The sequence below is a fragment of the Anas acuta genome, chromosome 18, assembly GCF_963932015.1.
Source record: "Anas acuta chromosome 18, bAnaAcu1.1, whole genome shotgun sequence".
NCBI classification, from domain to species: Eukaryota; Metazoa; Chordata; class Aves; order Anseriformes; family Anatidae; genus Anas; species Anas acuta.
Genome location: NC_088996.1, coordinates 10975650 through 10983709, shown reverse-complemented (window position 1 = coordinate 10983709; position 8060 = coordinate 10975650). Strand labels below are relative to the sequence as shown.

Genomic DNA, 8060 nt, shown 5'->3' with positions numbered 1-8060 from the left:
TACCTCTGGTGTCCCAGTTGGGTGTTGCCACATGAAGGAACACAAAACCCCAGGAATAAAAAACCCTGGACACATGGACTGCACCCCGCTGACCTGGGGTTCAGCCCCCAGGTGCATTACTTGTGTAGGAAGGAGTCTCCATATAGCTGTGATCTCCAGAATAAAATCTTTAGACTCCTTGTCCTGTTGAACATTTTTCCTTGTAGCACTGCATGAAGTCCAGGCTTTACATTGTAAAGCACAAACAACTAAGATCAGTAAAAGATCACAGAGCATCTACGCTCCGCAATTAGCCATTTGTGAACAGTTGGGCCAACACATTTACTTGTGGCTTTGGTGTCAGGCACAGCCCTTCCTATCTTTTTTTTGACAGGATCGTTGTAATCATAAAGCTTGAACTTTCACAAAACACAAGCTGTGGGATTCCATCAGAATTTATTTGTTATCAGGCAGATAAAAAAAAACACTATGCCTAGAAAATAAAAGGAGAAAAAAAAAAAAAAGGCATATATAATTCAGCTACATTTTTCAAAGTGCATTTGTGTGTTTTAATATAGCACCAAGCATGTTCACATTTTTTTATTACAGAATATAACATTCAGCAGCCTGCTATACAACAGTTCAGGCTGTTGGCAGCAACGAGCCAGTTTCCATTTCTTTGAGTGCAAGATTCAGGGTGTGGAAACTTTCTACTTCCTTGGAAACTCTTCTGAAAACGGGTTTTCACTCAATTCAGCCTCTAAGTGTTTAAGAGGTGACTGAAATTCTGAAAGTGGACTGACTGCTTTAGTGCCGTTGGCAACCTTGGGAAGTTTCTCACTATGTGAAGGAAAAGGGGGGGATAACAGTAGGGGAAAAAAAACGACATTATTAAAAATCTAACTCAGGATTTTCAATGAGCACCTTCTCTCTCTCTTCTCCTACTCCTTTGAAAAGCAGGAGGTGAAAATAGCATGATACTTTTCACTTCAAAATATTATTCACCCTCTGCATCAAAAATTCTACCCATGCAGTTGTAGCTTCACGTTCTGCTATGGCTCAGCACCACTGATTCAGTGTGGTTGGCTAAAGGCTTTATTTAACCAAAAAAAATAAAAATAAACCACTTCAGAAAATTCCCATCATTGTCCCTGTAGCATACAAGACTTTGCCTGACTTTATGTATGTCATGACTGGAAGAATATTCCAAAAAAACCCTAGTAATAGAACTCTGCTAGCTGACCTGAGGTAGCAAAACCCATAGGATGGGATTCATTTCCCCTAAGTTTACTGATCTAAAGTCAGGCATCTATTTAAAGACGGATGTCTACAGTTCCTCCCGAGTCCCCCAGGGCAGACGGCTGCTTTCAGCGGGTGATTCACCCCGTCCAGGGTGGGTGGATGAATCACCCTCTGGATGCTCCTGCCACGGGCTGCTGACAATGGCAGAAAGCAGAGGATGGTCTCCAGCCATGTGCCACTCCGAAATGGCTGCTGTGGGGTGGGATGAGTGTTGGGCACACATTTCTGTCCCCTTTGGGGCTGTTGATGGCATGCAGGCTTGATGGAGGATGGGGAAGGCTTGTCCTTGCAGCCATGCTCATATCGATGCTCCATCGGCCAGGTCAAGAACCAGCATTTTGTTGCCTCAGATCTACAAAACCGGCAGCAGCCTCCACAAAGCTGAAGGTGAGCATGTAGGCACTGTCCAGCATCATTAATAGGTCACTGGTGAAGAAATGGGAAGTTCTGTGGCTCCTGTGTAGTCAGGGAGTCCTCCAGAGCTGGGCTAGAAAAATACTTTCCTTAAAAACGCATTGTGATCTTGGTCCATCTACCAGATGTTGGCACCTTAGGAGAAAGGACAAAACTACTCAAAAATTCAAAAGCAGGAATAAAAACAGCATTTCTCAGAACTTATTCCAAAAGAGATGTCTTACCTTCCTGAAGCTGTATCTCATCTCACTGCCTCTGATTTCACAACAATACCACCAGTTCGGGGTCAGTGAGCCAACAGTCCGATGAAGATGGACACGTGGACAGGGAGCTGTTTTGCTGGGCAGCACACGAGTAGGAAGTATGACCTGCCAGTATCAGCAGGTATAAAGAAAAGGCAATATGTTACCTGTTTTTAAGCCTGCTTTCCCCCAAATGAGTGCAGCAAATGGCCCCCGAATTTGCAAAATGCTTTGGAATAATTCAGGTTCTGGCATCTGCAATAGAACCTGGTAACAATGCTCTCAGTAATCTCACAGGTTTATTGATACCTTAGCATGTATCTCAGATGTTGGGCAGCTGCAAGACTGCCACACAATACAGAAAACTTCAGAAACTTGTGCTAATAGCTTGCTCCATTGCACTATTTACAACACATATAACGGGCTGGAGAAGTGTCCCATAGCCAGAGATTTGATATATTTTTGTGCAGTATTTAACAAGACAGTCATAAGCTTTTATGAACTTTCTGCCTAGCTGGAATAGTCTGATTTGTGTCTCCACTTAACTTTGTTCTCTTAATCTTGTCCTAATCTCACTTCTTTACTTTTTTTTTTTTTACTTTTTTTTTTTTTCTTTTTTTCACTCCACATTTAGATCTTGACATTCCTTACCTTTGGGCAACCCTCATTATGCAAGAAAAAAATAATACTAAACAAACTAACCTTGGGACGGTTAAAGAAATAACTCTTTTCCCAATGGAAATATCTGAAATTCCTCAGCAATACCATGAGAAACTAATCTTGAATTTGATCTGATTTTACAGGATGATTCATGGTTTCTGACTCAAGGAAAGTAAACTTGTTGATTATAATTTAGGTATTTCATCTTTAGCAAAGAGATGCTATTTATTTTGTTACATTCTCTCTAACCAAAAAGAAGCGCTTTTTTTTTTTTTTTTTTTTTTTTATGAGTTGCCAATATGTTATGAATACTAATGGTTGACATCCCGTGCAGACAGAGTAAGACGTGGAAACTTCACTTCTTTCTTCGACCAAGCGCAGGAGGCAAGGCAGGACCTGGCACAGCTGGTGGAGCATGCAGTGCTGCTCTCGTGTCGTTCTGCAGCGAGAGGATGAAGGGACAACAAAGCATCCTCTCAGCTGCACTCCCCTGACCTCTGCTTTGGGTTGGCTCTGTCATTTTTTGTTGTTGTTGCTGCTTCAATGGAACTTCTTGGAACAGGCTGTGCATTTCTCTGGGTGAGGCTAAAGCACATGCCGTAACACAGCATTTCCAGTTTCCATGGAAGCAACGGGGCTGCTTTGATATCCTGGGTGAGGTCTTCTTGGTACTCTGTGGGATTTAATCACCCCACTGGCAGCTCTCCAGGGGAGTGAAATGCTCCGTCCAGTGACTGTCAGTCATTCCTCAGCCCGTGCAGTGTTTGTGCTACTACACCCAGATGTCCATCATCTCACAGATTTACAGGACATTTTTTGCTTGTGTGGTGGAAAGTGATATACTTTCCATATCTCCCTTCCCTCCAGGTGCAGGAGTGACAGTGTGACTCCTGTTTCCAGGGGGAACGTGGCACAGCAAAACCACACAACCCCATAAGCTTCAGCCTCAAGAAAAGGAATGTGAAGTGGCCTCTGAATTACCCTCGCCTTGCATTTGCCCTCATTCATATCTGACCTGCCCAATTCCAGTACACCCACTGACGTCAGTGGCTTCACCTGTTTCAGGAACCACGAGGGCAATGTCTAGTACCTGTGTGCCAGCCCTGGGGGCACACCTCTGACACACACCAGCTGTCAGCTGAATTCGGGCACCCAGAGCCATGGGGATGCTGCCCAGGCCTCTGCAGGAGCTGAGCTTTAAAGCAGCTGCCATTTAGGAGGGGGGCTGGCTGGGGTGCTGGGAGAGAACAAGAATATTAAATTAGGAATATTTTGTTATTGTTATCTACAGCGAAACAGCTATGCTCGCTGTTGTCATGCTGTAGCAGCAAGAGTATTGAATTATTAAATTCTGAAGACTAATTAACAGCAAGGATGCTAGAAAAGTCTGCAGCTAAAGCTTCAAAGCCTGCATGCCTGGAGTTGTGAACCACTGTCACCTGGCCTGGGCTCTCCATCATCCAGTTACACTGTTTGGCATCATATGCACATCCAAACAACACCTAAAATAATTACACAAACACACTAACCAGGCAGCAGAGAGCCTTTGCTAGCAGCAAAACACATCTGAAAGAATTTGATTTAAAATTGATCAGCAAAAAAATATAAAAATAAAACAAAAGCCTCTTGCCAGCTGTTCCTTTTAACCAAGCCAATTCAGCACATGATGCAAAGCAGATCGCCCAAAGTGACACAGTCTGAATTTCTGATCTCTAGACTTGTCTTCTTCTTGACAAGTGTGACTGAAATCTAATTTAAAATGTTGTTATTTCTGCAAGGTAAAGATCTTGCTATAATTAAACTGCTGCAGTTGTAACTGTTAACTTTCTTAACTTGCTGATTCACTGCCATGCCTTCTTCTGTAAGCAAGGTCCAGAGAAATGATGAGATTGCAAAACAGCATGTGCTACAAGAATGGAATTTGCCTTTTCTGCTCAACCAGTGCTGCTTCAGCCAGAGCTTTGGGTTGTGCTGGCTGCATCTCCCCGCGTCCTGTAGGTACAAGATCCGGAGGGATCAGGAGCTGAGAGCGATGGGAGGAGGCAACAGGAGGTCCTCAAAACCGAGGCTGCTGCTTGCAGCCATCCACTCTTCCTCCTTCCCTGTGGGTATTTGCAACCTGTGGCCACTCTGCAGCAGCAGCAGCCTGTCTGGCACAGTGGGTCAGCTTCTGGATGGATAAAACAAGCATCCCTGCTTGCTTGCAACCCAGTCCCCATGGAAAGTCGACAGGCAGTGTGGTTTATGCCCCAGCAGCTGTTTTTGAGCTGTGCTGGAAGGCAGCAGGCTTACCAAGCACAGGGTGACAGCTTCCCTGCTTCCCACTGTCCTGCCCAGCCCTGCTGCCCCGCACAGCTTCCACTCTAAAGCCATGTGCATTCCTGGGAGCATTTCTAGGGTTCAAGGAATTCAGAGGAGCTCTTCATAGGGGTGCATATTGCCCTTTTTCATTCAGACCTATTATCAAGCATTCACGCACAGCTGATGATAATAAGAAGTCTGCATCAAGATCCATCAAGGACAGAAAAACATTACCAAGGGTCAAAAAGTCACTTAGAGTCAAGGAATAAACGCTTCTTACCAGAATTAATAAAATTCTAAGGAAGGTGAGGAAATAGGCAACTATAAAGCACAAACTGGAGTTTTATCAGAATATACTCAAATCACCATTTCTCAGCTTGCTGCTGCCCTTTTGGGGTGATCTTGTAAAACACCATCTCTGGCTTTGATGGAAGGAGGCATAGAGCTGAGCTGAGACAAAGCTATGAAAACTAAGGCTGGGGGGGGAGGGGGTTGCCTTTTGGATAAATGTACACTTAGCATTAAAAGAATGAAACAAACTTCTTGTGTGGCAAAAGGCATTAACATCCCTTACTGTTAAAATTGTAGCCTGTGGCTCAGGAACACCATGCGCCTGGGACTGCGGTACAGAACCAGAGCCCTATCCTGGACTCAAAGATGCTAACATTCAGCAGGTTATTCTCTTGAGAACTTCAAAAATACACAGCCCAATAACCATGGGGAGCTACACGTACCTTGTGCCTGATTATCCTGGGTTCCCATAACTATGACACAGAAGTGTGCAGGGAAGCCAGCCCTGGCCGTGAGCTGGAGCACGTGGGCTCCGAGCACTTTCCTGTGACTCCGGTTCCCCTTACAGATGTGCCGTATCATGTGTTCACACCTGCAGGTATCAAATCAATTTAAGAAGGAACCTAATCCATCCCTATCAAAACTGTGTAAGCAGTGGCAGCATCCGCAGTTAGAGCAGTTTAGCTTACATTTATTTTACATTGAGGAAATTTAAGACAGTAAAAGAACATATTTTGGCTAGCCTTAATCCTTAGCAACCTCCTAATGATTTACACAGCTGCTCATTTCTGAAGGACGAATGCATCTCTCAGAGTAATGGTTAATATCTGTGAGAGAACCCCCTTTTTTTTTTTCCCTAACAATATTTTCTTTGCCAGATTTTTTTTCCAGATGGAGACTGTTTGTTTGTTTGTTTGTTGTAAGTTGTACCCAGTGAAGAGGTTAAGAAGGTTCTTGATTTTTTTATTTTATTTTTTTTAAGGAGGAGGGGAACTAACAAAGCTAAACCGAGGAAATCCAGGCAGCCAGAGATGTCTGGACTATCCTAAAATATGTCGTCCTGATTTCTGCAAAAACTATAAATTTCAAAAAGCTACATTTGGTTGACAGAACATATCTAAGGGATAGAAATTTCTTTATCTTGTGTTCAAGGATGCTTCAGCCAAAGGACTTGTTTGAGATTTATTCCAAACTCTGCTTGAATATAATCTACTTCACCACATATCTTCTGATAACATAGAGGCTCAATAGAATTATTAGATAGTGGTGATTTTTGGTTCTTTCTGCACCTTCTTGCTAAGTTTTTGATGCCCCATGGCTGGAGAGTTAAAACGCATGAGGCACCTACCTGTCTTGCCTTGATTTCAGTCTGTGCTATAGGATGAAAACAGCCTGAATGCTCCTGATGGAAGCTCCATGCATTTGGACCAGCCCTCCTCTCCTTCTCCAGGACTCGGGAGCCAGGTTCCACACCAGAAAATCTGTCACCCCTCTCCTTGGCGCTGTGACAAGGGCATTGCTCAACGGCTGTCACTGGCTGCTGCTGTTCTGGCTGCTTTTCTGTACAGAAGTCGCTGCTGCAGCATAGGCAGGACGAAGCCAGGAGCCCTCCCCACCTCGCTTCACTCACACCCCCTGCCCGAGCTGCAGCCCAGCCTGTTGGGTTTCCCTTTGGCATGGCCCACAAGGCACTACATGGTCATTCACCAGCCTTTTCCCCTTCTCCTCCTTCCTTCTGTTTCCTTTCCCAACCCCATCAGAGGTCTCTGTGCTATCTCACAAGTGAAGGTGATGGAGAACTGGCACCTCCAGCCCATCAAGCACCACTCAGGAAAGCCACGGCCACAGTGCAAAAGTCCACGGATGCAGCAGCTCCTTGTAAGGTCATACCTTCACTCATCCAGTGGCAAAAATTTAAGGAATTTAGGCTGAAATTCAACTGGTGTAGTCAAGAAAAGTAGTGGGGATACAGGTTGGTAAATAGAAATGGAAAAAGAATATTTCCTTTGAAGTGAAATTACAGCTTTGCTTTACAGTTACGCTAAAATAAAAACAGAAGATCACCAAGGTGAAGGATCTTGCCTGCTTGTTTGCACTGAATGAAAATGCACTCCAAAAAACACAAGCTTTCTCAAAGCTAAAAAGCATTAGCAAGAGGCTGCCAGCACAAGTTTTGTAAATGCTGTCTGAGAAATATTTGAAAAAATATCATGCAAAGGTACAAGAGGTGGAGGTGAGGCAAGCCTCTTTCCTATCACTGGGAAGGCAAGCTGTATTTTCAAAGAGAAAGTGGAAAACATCCGAATGGGTATAAACATTTCCTTTTGTCAGGAATATTAGCAACTCGAATAATCTTGGACATGCTGAGCTGATCTTTTCTCTCAGTGTTACTCCAGTTAAATCTCTGGATGGATCTGAGGGGTTTTCACCACCAAAAAGCAGAGCGTGGTCTGGCCCTCCAGCTCTGAGCCACCACTACTACTGAATCCAAAAAGAAGGGGGATGAAATGCCAGCAGAGCAGACCCTGCTTTGGATTGCAAGCTGCTGTTATCTCACGGATGGAAAACAGCACAGTGCACCTTGGCCTGAGGACATCAGCCCTTCAGAAATTTCAACAAGGAAAGAGACAAATTTGAGAGGAGAAAGGGGACCTTGAAAGAAAAGATTGCAACTTGGAAATAAATTAAAATAAACAAATAAATAAATAAATAAAATTGATCTATGGATCCATCTGATCAATGGAAATAAGGAAAAAAGTGAGATAATCAGGCATGTGATGGAAGAGGAGACAGGTTGCTTGATAGCACATCTGAGGAAGATCTTCTTGTATGTTATGCTCTGTTCTGGCAGCATGACGAGGGGGGATTGCT

The 8060-nt window shown here is 44.0% G+C and overlaps 1 long non-coding RNA gene across 1 annotated transcript; it reads right to left on the bottom strand.

Annotated features, from left to right (window-relative positions):
- Positions 1-418: 418 nt before the first annotated feature.
- Positions 419-7774, bottom strand: LOC137841884 (uncharacterized). Its single transcript, XR_011088820.1, has 2 exons — positions 1920-7774; positions 419-1830 (listed from the first exon to the last, which is right to left on the bottom strand). It is a non-coding gene; the product is annotated as an uncharacterized lncRNA (long non-coding RNA).
- Between the last annotated feature and the right edge of the window lie 286 nt (positions 7775-8060).